The sequence below is a fragment of the Amyelois transitella genome, chromosome 11, assembly GCF_032362555.1.
Source record: "Amyelois transitella isolate CPQ chromosome 11, ilAmyTran1.1, whole genome shotgun sequence".
In the NCBI taxonomy this organism is placed as follows: Eukaryota; Metazoa; Arthropoda; class Insecta; order Lepidoptera; family Pyralidae; genus Amyelois; species Amyelois transitella.
Window position 1 is genome coordinate 8210010 of NC_083514.1, and position 19165 is coordinate 8229174.

General features: G+C 35.2%; 1 protein-coding gene across 5 annotated transcripts in view; it reads right to left on the bottom strand.

Moving 5' to 3' along the window:
• The window catches only part of LOC106139214 (protein N-terminal asparagine amidohydrolase), a 76550-nt gene that overhangs the window by 42247 nt on the left and 15138 nt on the right, over window positions 1-19165 (bottom strand). For all 5 annotated transcript variants that reach the window (XM_060946584.1, XM_060946578.1, XM_060946581.1 and 2 more), the window contains one exon: window positions 17039-17083. The gene's annotated coding sequence lies outside the window, so the exon portion shown is untranslated. The remainder of the gene's footprint in view (window positions 1-17038; window positions 17084-19165) is intronic.

The following is a 19165-nucleotide window of genomic DNA, read 5'->3' on the forward strand; positions in this document are numbered from 1 at the left end:
TTTCACTTGGGTTCTTGCCGTAAATAATTATTTATGGGATGAATTCTAGGATAAATGTAATCACAGGGCGCGCCGGTGAAGCCGTTGCAATAATATTGTTGCATGAGTTGACGGCAAATGTCGCATGAGTATGTAAAATACCGTGTGTGAGATAAATATTGCTTTTTTAACACCTGTCTTTATTCTAAACCAGATATAATAGAATGGGCAACTCGTCGTACAAAAATAATTTTAAAATCAAAAGGAACTTGGGCTCTTTGTGTCAACAAATTATTTTTTTTTAAATCCAAAGAATTAGCTCGCATTGATCCTGTCCCCAAAATTTCACGGAAATCGGTTCAGAAATGCGACCTCTTATAATGCCTTATAGTATTTGACTTTGCTTTGAAGATAAAGTTGTAAAAGGAGGTACAGACGCGTGGAATGATTTTAATATCATGGCGGTTCGCATGATAAAAGGTGACAGCATTAACAAATTTATTAGAGCTCACCTTGTTGAAATGGAGATGCTTAATCTCTTGAGGACTTGGACAACAACTGGCAGACAAGGTCATTATTTCATTTAAAAAAAATACTTTGACACGTGATCTCACACTGGAGCGAATGACCGACAAAGTTAGTCGAACTAGAAACTAAATCAAATAAACCAATCATTATTTCAATTGCTCTCAGTGACAATTCATCTCTACATAGAATACTCGATCATGCTTCTATGCAGTTTAGACTGTGCAACCACGTAACCTTGCGGGTGTATCAAATGCTTCACTCGCTAGCCGCACCTGCGCACAATTAAACATCGGATTTGTGGATGCACGAAACTATAATTTACAACAGTAAATGTTGATGTCTTACCAGGCGACATAAGGATGTGAGTTAAAAGTGTCTATAAAAATCGATGATGGTGGAATATTATAGCGGGAAAATTTGATTATCGTTGAAGGGATTCTCGGCGAGCTAAGAAGAAGAACATACATACATATAATCACGTCTATATCCCTTGCGCGGTAGACAGAGTCAAAGTCTCAAAATAGCTGAAAGGCCACTTTCAGCTATTTTGAGATTTGAGATCAAATGAATTGAGATTCATATATAGCTTCACATAGATTGCTAGCTCGTCGCCTAAAAGAAGAATCTCAAGTTTATAAGCCTATCCCTTATACGCCTTTTACGACATGGGACAGAGATGGAGTGGTCCTACTATTTTTCCATTGGTGCCGAAAACAATACGGCACAACTAAGATATTTAAGAAAAAGAAGATATAGGATATTTAACATTATCTGATTTGGTTTCATATTTTTGTAACATTTTAGGGAAGTACTTATAATAACAATAAATGTTAATGAAAAAAAAATCGACGGAAGCAATAGAAGTTTTTTAAAGAGTCCATTAAAAATTCGATCGAAATCGTTGTCCATTTAAATACTTTGCATAATCAACGAACGCTTGTTTCCGGCAGATTCGAAATCGAGTTTGCCCTTTTGTCGCTTGAAATACTCTACCACCTAATGAGTATATATTTTTTTTATGTACACCAGAAAGACTCACAGAAATGGTGACTGGCTATGGCTATTTATCAAGACATCTTCCAAACCTAATTTCTGTAAAATTTCACATATACATAGATTGTTTAAAGTCCCGAGAGTGGCCAGTTTTACCCTATTTAAAATGATTATTCTATAATGTAACCGAAGGTGTAAATTTCCAAAAGGAGTCAATAAAATATAAACTGTAAGGAGAAAACAATTAGTTGTTCAATGATGAATTAGTTGTTCGCGGAGTTCGCAAAAATTTGCAAATTTCAAATGTTTCCGTTTCAAAGATTGTACTGCTATTCTTTGGCAATGAAAATATAAAGATAGAAACGATAGGGTTCAATTATTTATTGAGATAGACATAGTCAATGGTAAACACAAACCAATCTATTCCTAAGCACTTAATTGTTAAGAGTACTAAAGTACCCTAAACCACCGTTGTTATTGGTACTTTAGTTAGAGGACTTTAATTAAATGCTTGCATGGAGAAAGTTACAAATATGAATGCAGCGAAAGAAGTACGCATGGATCGTGGCAAGTGGAAAGATGTCTCTGTGGCAAGAAAGACTCTTGATTTCATGTATCTCTGAACTGAAGTACCAATAGATTAGTCCATCCTAGAACCGACACTTAATACGGTATCTTACTTTATCGGACACATTAAGAAAGTCAGTACGACCAACATAAATTTCATTTTTAATTGTGCCATTTATTGATATTCGCTTCTCACTTACCACGTACGGTATGACCACAGATTACGTAGGTTTAACGAGATAAGTGCACTTTACATACTTATACAGAAGCATTTAAGTCGCACGGAAATTAAAAGTTATATACTATGGTTACATTCTATATTTAAGGGTCGTGGCGCCTTTAAGTCCGACTAAGTTTGTACTTTAGATAATCTGTTAAGGATCGCTACGACTATAAATGTAAAAAAAACTCCAGGTCAAGGTGTGATCAGATTATAAATTAGAAACTGAACGAATATTAGGCAAATATTTTTATATCCGGATATAAAATTGTTCATAGGCATCAACTCAAGTATTGGATGACTTAAATTTAGCTGTAAAATACAATATATCCATAAAGTGGTTTTATCACCAATGTCTACATCATTTACACATTGTCTTGTTAATTTAAGATCTGCAGACTAAATAGTGCAAAACTCAGAATAAATAATATTTGGTAATAATCTTTGACGTGAAAAAATATAATGTTAAAACATGCAAAATCTAGGAACATAATATTAAGGCGATTATTAAATGGTCGTAATTCTTTACAAAGAAAATAATTCCCGCCTAGAGATATTCCTTAACGTTTCTACTCTTACCAATATGGATAAACTCTTTAATATATCTACAGGCCACCAACAAACTACGTAACATACAGCCCGAGCCCAACTCGCTTATAATGAAAGTTCAATTAAAATCTATACCATCACTAGCGCTCAACATAGCCAGTATAGGCCGAGCACAAATGAAAGTGGCCACACCAAACGCAGAAGTGGTATCACCGTACGCCGTTTATAATTCAACAACAATAAACAGATAGTTAATTGCGAGCCTGTCACGGCAAGGTATATGGTAATGAGGCGTAGGGATCGGGGTTGCATGGACAATATCTCTCGACGGTGAAAGGTAAGATGGGGCTTGGCCCAAGTTATGGAAAGATACATGTATATTTATCTATTATTTTTTTAGGCATTTTTTTTATTATACAAAGGCCGGTTGGAATTGTGTATGATTTATGTAAGTGGATATTTAGTAAAGCTTAAAGAAACGGCTCATCTTAATGGTTTGCTTTTAACTAATTCATGCTTAACTTTAGCAATAGCTTATATAGCTTTAGCAATCACATTGCAAAAATTGTTCAACATTTTTCTTTACTTTACTGAATATAAATATAGTTAGGCAGATATAACTTATATTTCGATCACATTTAAATAACAATTTCGCAACGCTTTGCCCGATATTAATGGTCACGCATAAAGATTTAAAAACGATCCCAATTGATTTTAGTAACGTAATCGATTATAGATGCGTAAAAGTTCATATAAATTTGTTGTTGATTTGTGGCAAAATATTGAAATATTAATTTTTGGTTGAATGAAAGTCTTGAAGGTAACTGTAGGTAGTTCAAATAATGGAATTAAGATTCAAACATAAAGGTTGTAATCCCAAAAACGCCTTACAAAACTATACTAAGTTTATAAATTATAAGTTTACAATCTGGAAGAGAAGCAGCTGGCACGCACTACGTACAGAAACGTCTCATTCACCCAAAAAAAAAATACCAAGTAATCGTTCATCTTATGACTTAGGCGGTATCATCACTATGTTTGCATAGACTATGGCTCGTGTCTCAGATAGGTGCGGTACATGCGCTTTCAGGTACGCCAGCAATCTGAGAAGCTGACACCAAAAGCTTTTTATCGGGATCAATCTAGCTTATGAGAAAGCTAACAATGCAACGTGGATTTAATATGGGCCGAGTCCGTCAAGATTCTCTAAGTAACTTGTAATTTTCTATCTGTTTTGGCGGTATTGTATTTTCATAATGTTGAATATACAGAAACTTTGTCGCTTCACCTCAATGTAGCAGGAGTTGATCAAAAACATCTACAACTAGTGCATCAAATATTCAAAAAGCCAACGGCCAAAATTATATTTTGGATAACTAGAAACCTCATAAGTCATATCATCATTCATCGGCCTATAGTATTAGTCCTTCACTTCGCGAGATCCGCGGATGACCACGATCCTGGAGTAAGTCAGGTTTTTCCTCACGATGATTTCAGCGTAGATCATGTATGTTCCTATTTACATCTAGCTCTATGCGCACGCTTCATGTAGCAAGTAAGCCAAGAACTCGATACGGCAGCGCGAAAGTAAATAAATGTGTCTGCTTTATTTAGTGATATCGCGCCACTATGTTTTATAGTTTGTATACCTCAGCAGTGCGAGTTCTAGGATAAAGGGAGATTCATTTCAATTAAATGTACATGAAATTTTATTTAATGTTACTATGAATATGATTTGTCGCTGTGTATAATGAGAAAGGTAATGACAGTAAAAATTATGTTGATTTGATGGTGAGTATGGAGAACAATATGTGAAAACTGTTGAGTTAACATAATTCATAAACAGAAACTAGTTGAAATAGAGGCAGACCTTCCTAAAGGTCAGGTTAAAGGTGCCCTAAATGTGGTTAGGTATGTGGAATCGTGGACAAATCGAAAGAAGTATGCAGGAATCTTGCCAAATGAAAAGATGTTGTTTTTGTCTTCTCTTCGGGAATGAGATGATATTTTATGTATGTATGAAATAGTTGAAAAGCGGGAAAATTGTGTAGATATTTTATCAGGCAATGAAATAACTTTGAACCCTACAACTTACAACCGAACGGTATCAGGACAGCCACTAAATCTTGCATGCTCCTCATTGAGCCCCGTTTACATGAGACAAACTCGTAAAATTAGCAACACCGCGCCCGCGCATTTAATCTAATCGAGAAAGGCACCGTGAGAACCGCACTGACCCGATATTTGCACAAGTGTAAAATGACATTTACAACGATTTAAACCGGTACACCTATAATTAGATCGTAACTCTATTCCGTGCACTCATTATTAGATTCTTGGCGTTTGTGTGCCAAATTCTGGCCTCGGATTTATTAGGGAATTGTTTCGTTAAATTGCTTTTGCGTGACTCAGTTTTCAGTGTCTGAATTATTAATGTGTTTAGGGATAATTTTTTGAGCAATTTTTATTTGGTCAGATTTGTATTCAAAAAGATGATACAACAATGCATAAATTTAGAATGATCAACTTTTACATAAGGTTACAGTCAAAACGCATAACTGATCAGTGTATGGAATTTTGACAAGAAATACTATAAAATAAATATTTAAGACGAAAAATAATAAACACTAGCGATAACTCCCAAAGACCTGAAACACAAATGAACACTTAAACAATAATGAAACATTTAATTTTATCTAGGTATCTACACACATCTAATTTTAGCAGTAACGAGTGTCGACAAATCGTTGTAGCACTCTTGAGTCAAGGACTGAACCACAATTAGCGTTGAATATTTACAGTTAATATGTGCATTATGTTGATTTAGGGCAAATGTGAACACAGTGTCCTTTTGCTTAATTATGTAGCAATCTAATACTAGTTTCTTATACTGCTATACATTAAGTGAAGAATTGCCATCATCATCTCAATATCCCTTTTTTGGATTCACAACAAAAGCGGTAGTTTCACTCAGTACTTGTACTATGTTCTGTCCACATTTAAGTAGAACCTGTGATTTACTCTACTGATCACTTTGCCCATCAACATCAACCTCTAAGTCAAAAAATAAAACGAATTACTTACAAACAACTTTACAAACTTACGCTAAATATAAACACAATGCCTGGGGACGCCTAGGGCTTAGTAATTCTAATCTCTCAAGGCAGAGATGAAAGGAAATAATTAATCATTCAAGCACTGTCCAAGTTTTATGACGGACTGGGAACGCTTCGAGTACGATATTGAATAGTATTGTTTGATTTATTTCTTCCTTTTCAAAATGCATATGAAGTAGGTTTATTATTCGCAAGTAATAATGACATGTATTTCACATTTGTTGTAACTGTTTCATTTAATATCTTCCGTTAATCATTAAGGCTTGATCAACTTTATTCATGCATTAATATTTTGTTATTGAGGTTTCATTACCGTGGACATTATACTAGTAACTGTTTGCCAAATTTAAGCAGTGGTTTTTCGAAATTCTAATAGGTTTGTCATCTTTTACTATTTAGTAAACATACGTACAGATTAATTTACCATCATACTTTTGGCCTTACTCCTGGATCTTACCTCTCGGTATCCATCTGAGACTACAAACCTGAAGTATTGTACAGATTATTAACTTTATTTTAATAGCTCTTCAGCTCAATGCAATTAATTTTATAAGCAATAATTAATTGGTACAAGTTATAAAAGCTGATAACCTTCCTCTCCCATTACTTCATACGACCTGCTGATGCGAACATCAAATGCCAATGGTAACTATTTACCATCAGCAATGACTTCCAATTTTTTAGCAATAGTTTTTCGGTATAAACATTGTTGCGCTTTATAAACAATGTTTGAAAATTCCCAAGCGCGATAGCGCACAAGCCAATTCTGTCATCGAGGTTGCCTTTTGCACGTCCTAATAGGGCAGGCATGAGATCTCGATCGCGCCGACGAACGACCGATGCTACACGTGTTCCTTGCGAAATTACCATTATTATCGATCATCTTGCGCCAACGTCTCGTAACGACCCTGAATAGGCGCGAGAGACTCGAGAATCTTATCGTGCGGACCAACGCGCCGCGAATGCCCAACCTCCCGTTACGGTCGTCCTGTAATTTGAGGCTTGTTTATTCTGCAGCTATTTGATCGATACCACAGGTGAATGACATCACACCACGCATTGTAATATTTACGTCATCGCAACCTATCTCAACGTCTCGCCAGTCAGACTAAAACAAAACTCGGTTTAATCAAGCGCTCGAGCATTTATCTTTTGCAATACAACCTTCTCAACTTGTTTAAAGCTTCGCTGTAAATTGAATTGTAATTGCAGTTTACGAGAAGTGCTTATCGGTCCATTCTTCAGTGATTGCGCGTTTATCTATGTCGCTTCGCATGTAACTGCGTTGCTTCGGCTGTTATGGCGTAATTAACAAATTCGTATTGCAATTCACCTTTATAATGACCATTGCAAGTACTTGATGCATCTTTTCGCATATGTTGTGTGTGATTTATAGGATGAGTACATACGTTCTCCTAGCTCGTTCTGTAGAAGTTATTGAGACCGCTTTGTTACTGCGTCCGGTGCTAATTTTATTTACTGACCGTGAAATTGGATGCCACATGAGTTTTGTTCGCACTGCGATGCCTTTAATTTGTATTGAAATGTTTAATGCGCAATATCTGATCTAGAATATGGTTATTACTATTCACGATATCGTTCTATCGAACTATCGAAGCAATAATATCGGAGAGGAGTCTATTAAGTGTTGTAACCACATTTTGCTTTTATCCTTATCGGTCTCTGTTTTGCTTGCTATCTTATTCGATGGACTAAAGAAACGGTAGGCAGCAATCGGTTTCTACAATTTTACTGAACACAATATAATATATTCTGATTTAATAAAGTCAAACCAATTATTTCTCGGCTTCGTTGCACGCTATTAGAAAGTAAATTATTTATCTACCGCAGATGGTTTTTTGGACCCAAAATATAAATTTACTCAATTGCCTATGAAAACTACACTAGAATGCGTAAATCGCTGTTAAAAAATTATACCAGCAAATACAGTGGAACCGCATCGTACAAGATGATATCAATAACGTAGTTTACGTCGAACATATTCTAGTCGTTAAAGGCCCTATAGTGTTGTACTAAATTTTATTCAGACAGTTACGTCCAAAGCCACACCTCGTCTACATTAATAACATAAACAAAACGTTTAAGGGCATCGGGAACTTTCCAACTTGCGACGCCATTAGTAATGCCCAACTCTAAGAGTCGGCCTGTAGATGCTTCAACATCACCGTTTTAAGTATTGATGTATTTACAGCTATTATCTTATAAGGTAATTATAAATTGCTGCGGTCCCTTTACGAGATCGTTTGATTGGAAATCTCTCACATCAATATACAGAGCGTATAATTATAAACATTGTATATAATGTTTTGTGCCAGGCAAGGCTTAATATAATCAAATATTATATACAGCTTTCCAGGTACGGTTTCTAATTGTATATTTAAAATACATTTATTTTCATTATTCGTTACATATATAGATTTTACTTTATCCTCGATGTGACATTAAGTCTTAGAAGTAATGGATTTCAAATCCAATTTTCGACTAAGGTTTCTTCATGATTCTTGTGAAGCATATATGGCGACGATTAAATTAAAGAAATGGTAATGATGATGCTTTTAATAATATTATGCAGATGTCATTTAATCTCAGAAGGCTAAGTCACCTCTTTACAACAGTTCCAAAGACGACAAACACATAAATCGAGATAGGAAAAGCGTTAGCGGTTAACTTATATGTTCTGCATCAGAAATGGACACCCATTGAAAAGACGGGGGCTTAACCGCACAGCACCGTGTATTTATGTGACGTCCAGCCTTCCAGGAGACCATAATGGCAACACAATATCACAATATGGGCATAGATTTATGCTCGGGCGCATCGCGGACTCGCACGCGGAAATCCCATAGTTATTTTACCAGTGGAGTTAAGTGCGGCAGATTTATCGGCCGAAGCGCAGACGATGGTCTGGTTTCTACGTATCTTGCAACAAGTGCACCGTGATAAATACTAGGCTTGAATATAGGGTGGAAATACAAAATAATTCTTGTAAACAATAGGTAACTAACCTCACATTCTACACCTTTACATTTGTTATTCACAAATAGTAGGATATTGTACTTAAAAGTGGTGGATCTTTAGAGACTAATAGACATACGATAAATAAATTAACAAATAATAAAAGACGAGGCGACGTGATGGTCGCCTCTTCTTTTTTGCAAAAAATGAAAAATCAAGTCAATCAAACCTCCGACGCTTGAATAAAGGTAAATAAATGCAATAACCGTGTTTTCAATACACATTAAGTAAGTAGTATTGTATCTAGCTAGAGACTTTAAAAGTGACAAGAAAATCTATAAAATGAGTACCTCCTCTGTCAGATCAAAGTTATATACATTAAAAAAAAATCCCACCTAATGAAGAGGTGTTCATCGGTGAGGGATCGTATAGACTTCGACGAGGTATTATTACGGTCCCGTGTGAAATTACAGTGGATCATTTGTCAAGAGCGAAGGAGGTGCTAGGTTTGTGCCACGGTTATTAATTTCATTACGCTGCCTTTAATCAACTGCCAGGCAAGTGGGAGTGGACGGACGTCAGTTCAAATCAAAGTTGATATAGAATTGTGCTCGATTGTATTTGAGGTGAGCTCCATTTTATTTTACAAACAAGTCATTTAAAGGAAGTGTGAAAGGAGAGTGAAGAAATACAGAAAAATTAGAATTAAATTAATAAATAAATATACGGGACAAATAACACAGATTAAGTTAGCATCGAAGTAAGTTTAAAACTTGTGTTAAGAGATACTAACTCAACGATACTATATTTTATAATAAATACTTATATAGATAAACATCCAAGACCCAGACCAATCAGAGAAAGTTCGGCGGATTCAAACCCGGGACCTCCGGTGTCACAGACAAGCGTCAAATTATTATATTATAACATCAATAAGTACATAATATGAAGATTTTTTGCTATCAGTTCTTATTGCCTATATGCGTGTTAATACTGTATGTCTGTTACGTAAACGACACTTCTGTGCACTGTGTCTTGTGTAGACGAGGCTGTTGTAAATATCGGGCTTGCCACGATTTGCAACTATAATTGGTAATATAATATTTATGCGCTGACATTGATATTAGTTCGTCGGATGGGATCTAAATGGATTCATAGTTACTATACAAAAAATCTAGGCTTAAACCACGTATTTTTTTTACCTTCTGAGTACCAATTTAAAATTTCTTAAAATCCTGAACATCTATTATCCTCTGATCATCCTTGTATAGACTTTTTCATAGGAGAACTGACCTAATAGGATGCAGCCAGAAGAAAGAAAATAAAACATAAGCAATAACATCAAAATTATTCACCAAACCCAGTAACAATAACGACAATACCCTATTCTCCATCATCTCTAGGTAGGTCTGCATCATAACGTGGATAATAATATTGCTCATCACCAATTAGTGACAATAGCATCGGGAATGTTGCGTGTAATTTGCTGCTCCTCATAATCCCACCTCGTAGATCATCCGCACGGTCGACACCGCGCCGCAAGCCTCAATTGTCGAGATTGGCATAATGACACCGGCCTCAGGCCACCGGCTAACTTATGACCACATTAGCGTGACACGCTTGACGCATGTCCAATTACTACACACAATCTGTTTGCTCGTGTAAAATATGAATAAGGCGCCACCACCATTAATATACACGCTAGTCTTTTGAACAAGATAATGTTGCGTGTAAATAAATCCTAGAGAGAGATACAAACGAACAGACAAGAAGATATATTGCAAAAACTTACTGAGATATTGCACATATTGTTAGTAACACGAGTCGGCTGAAGTGTCGTTAAATATATGATCTTATCTATGCAATAAAAAGCAGGAAGCGAAGTGCAAGAACAGATAATGAAAGAAGTTCCCAAGATAGTGGCGGTTAAATTAGTAATTTTCAATTTCCAAGAGTGTGTGCGGATCTTCGTGCCGGCGGAATATCAAAGGTGTTCAATACATCAAGTGGAAGATTGGCTATCTGAAGCCACCATCAGCAGTTTTCATTTATTCGAAGCTCGGAAGGGTTCGCGGAATATAATCAACCAAGATACATCCCTTGAACGGCCCAATCAGTTGAAACAAATGGAACCTATTTGTCTACGAAACATTGACGAGAAAAGGTACGACGGAAATTCTTAGCGGAAAGATTTTTCTTTGTCGCAAAACTCACTAATATCAACTCAACTAATATCCTTTATGATGCAGTTTTAAAATATCCAAACTCATTTTGTAATAATTTATAATGAAACTAGGATTATTTGCTGCCAGACCATACTAGAAGAATAAATTAACAGCTTGTTAAATATTACGAAAGTTGTATGATATATATTAAATAGCCATAACTAATCACAGAAGTAAACTAGTGGACCAATGGTCGTTAAGTTGAACTTACCGTATTTATTGATACAATTGTACAGAGAACGGGATAAATCGCTTTATCATAGTGATTGCGATTACTGCCCACTATGGGCCAGTACCAAATCTGGTCAGGGCATGTTCACATTGCATAATCACACTTTAATATTGAACTTGTGAATACTTTAAAGCGGACAAGAGATTTTTGAGTCCAATGACTGATGTTAATTATATTTTAAAATGTTTCTATTCTATAAATAATAATTTAAACATGGCTTTCGAGTCTTGTGTTCGACGTGATATGCGTGTGTATGTTAAATGACATTATTTTCATATTTATCCCGTTGCGGATCTTCACACGCCTTCACACTAGGTATTTAATCCTCTCTTACGAGGTTTCTGTCAACCATAAACCTTATCGGAGTCTATTTCTCGTTGACGTCACTTTATACAACCTACAACTTGATATTATCCGAGATGCGCATCTGATATGAAGTTAAGCGAAGCAATATGGAATTCCTAATTCTGTGATTCATGAATTTTGAATCGTAAATATTTACCTTTTAAACGCAAATCAAGGGAATCGTGCGAATCCAATCCCATGGGAACAATATTTATTCTAGGATATAACTCTAAATATTTTTCTTACGGCTTTAAAAAGTGTAAGTGTAAATCTTTGGTAATTTGTTTTATTAGTTGATTGCAATAAAGTTTAAGTATAAAGCACATATTATCCCTATATAATCTGTGATAATCTATATAGTATACCACAATTACCACAGTTTAAACAAACCCTTAGTTAACGCGAGTGGGTTGACAAAATATTGTTGTTCGCGATTGGTCGACACTGGACAGCAATCCAACATTCAAGACCTTAATTAATGAACATTACTTAAACCGATTAGTCCTGGAGAGACCGCCCGGCACGTGGCCTGGGGTACGATGCAAGGCATAGGAGACAGCGACGCTGAGTCAATTAATTAAGAGGAAATTGACTGACTTGACTGATTGATTTTTATAGACAACTTCCTGTAATCCTTATTTTATTAAAATGAATTATCTTGAATCTGTCGTTCAAGATTTACAGCCTAAAAGGCAAGGACTAGAAATTTGCAATTTGGTATGTGACTAGGGATGGACCAAAGAAGGATTTCCCAAAACTCTCGTCGATTTTTTCGTTCGACTATAAATCTCGGAAATTTTAAGTTTATAAATATTTCGATTTACACGAGAAAAGCTGTTGGTACATGCAGAATATGTAAAACGTGAAGTCAAAATTATATATAGAAGTTTAACGTACGAGTTATAAAATAAAATATTGTTTAAAGCAAATTATATTTGAATGAGGTCAACTATTCATTGTGATATATTCTCAGGAGGGATCTATGACTCACTTTATGGATGGTGCGCTAGAAACGAAATGACGAAAGGTTCAAGATAAATGTACCTATGCTAATCTGTAGACTGTATTAGACGAAAATACATACACATATGATAATTTGAAGATTTAATGAAAATAGGGGCGTTTTATGTGTTCTAAAACACTAATAAATAACAGCTTTTGACGCACGTTGAAAACCGTGATATAAGATTAAGAAATATTAAAAGGTTTAAAATCTTTTCCAGATTTACTTTAAGCTCACAACTTATTATTAAACGCGTCAACAGTACCCAAAACTATTCCATTAAACAAACCATTTGTAACACTTATTAAGGTCCAGAGTTTATCCTATAAGATACGGTGGGCTTGTCCAGTCCAACTCTTTAAGCAGATTAACTGGATCCAACTCATTAATAACAATACGACCCTACAAGTTTGAGCTTAAACTTAACAGAATTTTCTAAGCCGTGTTTAAATTGGTAGAGCAAAATGGGCGAGTCGAGTGACCAGTAAATAATATGTATATTAAGAAAATGAAACAGTAACATAAACATTTATTATTATTATATTCATAGTTTAGCCAATTGACCTTCACTACATAATTATAAGGCTAAAAATGTTACGGACTAGATTGTTGATGCAATTTTTCAAAACGATTGGCCTAGTCTGAAAACAGCTTATTCAAATTTGAATTAGAAACATTTGAATTCGTAATGCTTACTCAGAAGTTTTAGATGTAAACTGTTAATTATCAAGTCATGTTTTAAGTAGGTGTAAGTAATTAATTGTTGAATAGAAATATTGATTTTGCGTTACTGATGATTAATCATAAAAGCTTCATTAGACTTTTTGGTATTAATAAAATCAAAATTGATATGTTTCAAATTAAATTTTCTATTAACAAAATTATGCGACTCTCAAATTTGATTTTAATCTACTTCGTTGTTAGTTACTTGTGACATAACTAACTGCAATCAAACGAAGCATCAACCCGTACGCCTCAGGCAAGGGATGTACTGACCGGTACAAATGGTAGACATTCGTCTAGCTCCTCTCCTATTTCAATATGGGGACGTAGTCGAGTCGCGGGATCTGGGGACGTAGGTCGTGAGTTACAATTTTTAACCGCTATAAAAAGAAGGGTTCAATTGATTAAATTCAGTTTTATGGTAACCTCAATGCTAAACGTGGCTCTTGATTGACATATAGGAGCCTCTAAGTAATTAACAAAATTAATCAGACAAAGTACCTGTTATTAAGAAAATTCTCAGTATTATTTCTTATACCATTTTTCTTACAGAAAACCGCTGAAGACGGGAACCAAGCGAGCCAAAGTAAGATAAATAATTCACGTATAAATTCAAATCGGCAGTGGGATTAAACGTAGCTAATAACAAGGGGCATTCCTCATTCGTTATCTTAATAACTAATCTTAGGTACAAATTCTCACTGCACATTACAAATATTATCGGGATTCAATTAACTGCTATTCCGGAAATTGTAACTGGAGTGCACATACAATTTATAAATCTTAGAAGCTTTGTACTCAAGAGCCAACATTAAAGTTTTCAGTTTTAAAAAGTCTCTGTTTTGAGTTGTTATATAACCTTGAGATAGGTATACCTGAAATATGATAATTTTATTTATATATCGATTCTTCGGCCAAGAGTTACGTATCAAATTATGGGGAAAACGCGCATTTAAAGAATAGTCATTCAAATAAAATGCAAATTGCATAGTCAATTACAATAAAGGAAGGATCCCCGCCTTTGCACTTCATTGTTTCATGTTTTGATGTATTTTTGAATGAACAATAAAGTACTTACTTACTTTGAAATCGTTAAAAAATAAACAATCTTCAAAACGAAAGCAAAACTTTTAATTCTGTGTTACAAAATCCAGCGGGCGTCAACGCTCTCATATTCTAGAAAATATATCTCAGAAGATTAATATTGTTCATAGTATCGCAGGGTAAGATAACCGTGCGGATATCGGGGGTGTGGCGCGGGCGGAGTCAGGCCTAACGCATAGTTTAAACGAGAAACCAATAATTCTTGTGATATTGAAATTACAAATAAATCCAATGTTGTAACCGAGTGGAATTCTAATTGCTTCTGAGGCATTCCTTTTATAAACATTCATAGATTAATAAACCAAGAAGCATGGTCTCACAAATACATAAGTAATTCAAGTTTAAAACCCATTAATATGACTTTAGAAAATCTGGTTACAGATCCAGTTATTATTTTTCTTCATAAACTTCAAATATCGGAGCAAGCTAAGGACTGAATGAAAGTGTCACTTTGCAAGCCGTAAACAGATTTCGCTAAGTTTACGGCTCCATATCTGGCAACAACCCACTGTGGGTAATTTTAATGCACTAGTTGCCAAAGCTTAAGATCGTCGTATTACATTCTTGTAAAATCATTTAGAACTCTATCATAAAACCAATCAAGATGAGCAATTTAAATATGCTCCACCACAGAATATTCAAGATTTTATTTCTAACAACAATCGGCTGAAAAATGGAAGAAATACCAATACAGACATAAGGTTGATTCAAGCCCACGACGACAGCCTCATAACGGCAGCATGTCCTGTTTCCATTACATAGTAATCGATTCCAAACAAAACACCTCGGGTGAAACCACAAAATAGACAATTTACCTCCGCAACAAAGGTCCCAAGCTCAGAGGGAGTATGGAACGTTTGTTGTTTCAACAAGTGCGCAGTGATGCGGGTTGCAATGTGAAAATAGAAATCACAATAAATATGAGCCGATCCTTTATTTATTATGTTTTACTGAGGATTAAAAAGCTACAAAAAACCTACTGCTATCAGCCAGTCAAACTTTTTAATATTGTTAATATCTTTCATAGTGACCAAAATTTGTTCAACAGTTTGACGCATTCTTGATGAAAAGGAAGAACACGTTTGACAATAAAAAAATTGGCAAAAATTAACCTAACAATTCAAGCTAGTAATCCTGAATTACTGACACCAACTAACAGGGAGACGGATTTCCACTCTACAAACCTAAAAAACAGAAGAAAGCAAGTTTTTCACACTGTTTACTACAGGGTTCGAACCCAATGCGCACTCTGTGCAGTACGATGGAAACCCGACGGTCCCAGGCAAATAGAAGAAGCGTAGTCACGTCACGACTCAACCTCTCAATTCCTAAAACAAAGCCACATCGCGGGCTCTGCCTGCTACCGTTACACGCAGAGCCCTTACTGTGAAATTCGCGGGAGTGAGATAATCTATAGAAACATTGTTTGAAATAGTAGGTTCAAGGTCCTATTTAACTGACTGGTGTTGTACAGAGCATAATCATAATTAGCATGGGGATTTAATTAGAAATCAATCAAACAAATAAATAATTATAGAATTCTAGGAACATCCTTTTAGAAACAACCTTTCACTGAACTACTACTAGAGAAATCAGCAGTACCTAAGCCAGTAACTTCAAAATGTCCGAAAGAATACGTCAACTTAAAAGGGTGGCGGCATAAAATCTAAAATCTGATTGACCTAAAAGAAAAATAATAATATAACATTTTTGTTTTTATCTTTACACCTTAAAAAAACTCTTTAAAGCGGCTTTTATATACCTACCGCAACCATCGAATTCGGAATAATTTAAGACTTATAATAATGAATGTGCCTCGCTAGTGATGACTGTGACATCATCATAGCATGTTTTTGTTTTAAATCTTGCATCTCAATTCCAAAGATTTATTTGGCAGCTTTACACTACGCAAATAATTGCACTCCGATGCAAGACGAAGACACGTCATTCCCATTATACTTGTATGCAAACGGGAATTACCACGAACATACATTTTTTCTGACGTTTCGACCGGGTTGCACCGACACACAGTGGTCTGTCACAGGATGACTTCCTATTGTTTTAACTTTCGAGTACAATGAAGCTCCTCTTATTCAGATTTCTACGAACGAAACAAAACAATGGTAGCGGTGAGACGTGAAGGCGCAAGAAATGGCGACTTATAAAGACATGTCGGATTTAAAATTCAACAGCAAAAAATAGGTGCAGGGATCGAAGTGGGCGCATTATGCGGGCGTGCCTCACGATCTTGTTGCATTGCGACGAGATAGCAACGACATCGCCGATTCTGCCTACGAACTAACATCGAACGCCTTAGTAAAACATCGCTGGATAGCGATCACAGTTGATTGGACTTTTCTTTATTTTAATTCTTTAATCATATCAGCCGTTTAAAAATACTTATTTGTAAAAAAAGTGAGTTTTGTCAGAATCACCTATGTATTACAAAATAGTAACGTTAAATTTAACTTTCCTCACCTTGACAACATCACGTCGCGTCAGTCACAACAAATTCTTCGTAACCTGCAACAATCAAAATTTGTCACATTTTTTAAAGACTCTTCGTATGAGTAATCTACTAAAAGTATTAGTAAGTACACTAGTTAGTAAATACTTGTTAGTGCATCAGCGCCACATAAGAACAAGAAGTACTTAGTGGTCATAATTGCCTATTTTTACAATTCATAACTAAAATGTTCTCGAAATGTGTTTGTGTTTAGTTGTCCACACAATGTACCGTCCTTGAAATCATTTCATGTTATTAACGAAAATCTCATCAATAAATTATTATTAATAGTACATATATCGATAGGTATACTCTAAGATGCATCGTCTCTATGTTCTCTCAAAATTAACTATCAAAGGTATGAGGAAACTTGAAGGCAATTTTCAAGTTAATCTGCATGTAAATTCTTGGAGAACAATAGAACAAGTTTATCATCGATCAGCGCGAATTCTGAGACGTGCTTAAAAATTACAACATAGAATAGCTTAAAACATGTACGTATGAGTACTATGAGTAGCCAAATATATGTTCATAAAATAGAGAAAAGGATTTCATAACTGTTTCTCACTCATAGTAGAGAGTTTCTAAAAAAGGAACGAAATTTTATGAAATCTACATTGGAGACAAATGGGACTGGTCTGATCAGATAAAATGGATGGTTTAACCAGAAACTCCTTTTTACACAAAATCACGCCGATTCAAAACTACTACTTATATAAACCGTAGATGATAAATTATGCAAGTTAGACTATTAAAACGGTAGTAATAGTCACATTCTGAATAGGCGTATAAAGTACATAATATATTAAAATTATCTTAAGGACAGCTATTAAATTAGAAATAGAAAGGCTTGAGAGGTTGCATCCATGACATAAAATGATAAAACTGGCAATATTTGTTGCCGTCGTAAACTATTTTATAAGTACAGGAGCGTACTCGGTCTAGCTGTTAAGGGGGAGAGCATCGCACGGTCATCTGATTACCATAAACATCATTTGCTTTTCACTTTACATCAATGATAATTCAGATGAAGGGTGTAACTACGACCAACGCAATGATGAAGAATAAGAAGAAGGTAAGCCTACATATAAGAATTACGTATAGTGGCACACAAGTCGGGGAGGGAAAACATCGTGAGAATATTCAGGCAACTTGATGTGGAAACACTATCCAAAACTATCTTAGCACTGGATACTTACCCAAAGTATCCAGTGCTAAGATAGTCGATGCGTCGAGAAACCAAGCATAAGGAATATAGAGAACATTTTGTATTATAGAGATTGACAACTCCTTAAAATCAATTAAAATGCTACACTTTACCAGTCACGTACCATGATACAACCAATGTCTCAAGACGACTTGTTTTACGAGTTCAATTGTATGGAAAAATCGACATTCCAGTCCTATGTTACATCGATAATAACGCAATCAAGTCATAAAATGTTGTGTAATAGATCAATAAACCACAAGTATGGATGTAGGTTGATTGCAGTGCATAATCTAATTGATGTTGTCACTACTAGGAACATAAATTCATTGGCCATAGGTGTAATAGAGTGCCGACGAGCTTTCATAAAGATATAACTTGGATAAAGCGAAAGAAGTGAACAGGGATCGTACTTTATGGAAAAATGTAGTAACTGCCTACACTTCCGTAAAAAGGGTATGATTTTATGTTTGTTGTATGTCTAAATTCTGATTAAATAACTTATTAAAGACTTAATAATAGTAATCTTACTAGCGGATACTGACGTTTACGTAGAGGAACAGAGAAACGCTATTTAATTTGTTCTTATGAACCAATTTGTATAAAATAAATAACAATATAAGACCAACAAAGTGAAAATGGGTAATAAGGAAATATGCCGACGAGAATTAAATTCATGATAATGAAGTTAAAACTAGATTATTTTTATCAAGAGCGTGCTAATCTGACTATGTGCCGTTATGTGCGTAAAAAACTATTTTATTATCCTGTGGTACAACAGTAGCATACAAACGATCATAGCAATCGAGGTAACAATTTATATAATCTGTGGTCGGGGCCAATATTCATTCCTTTTATTTATTTTATTCAAACGGCTACCGCGCTCTCACGA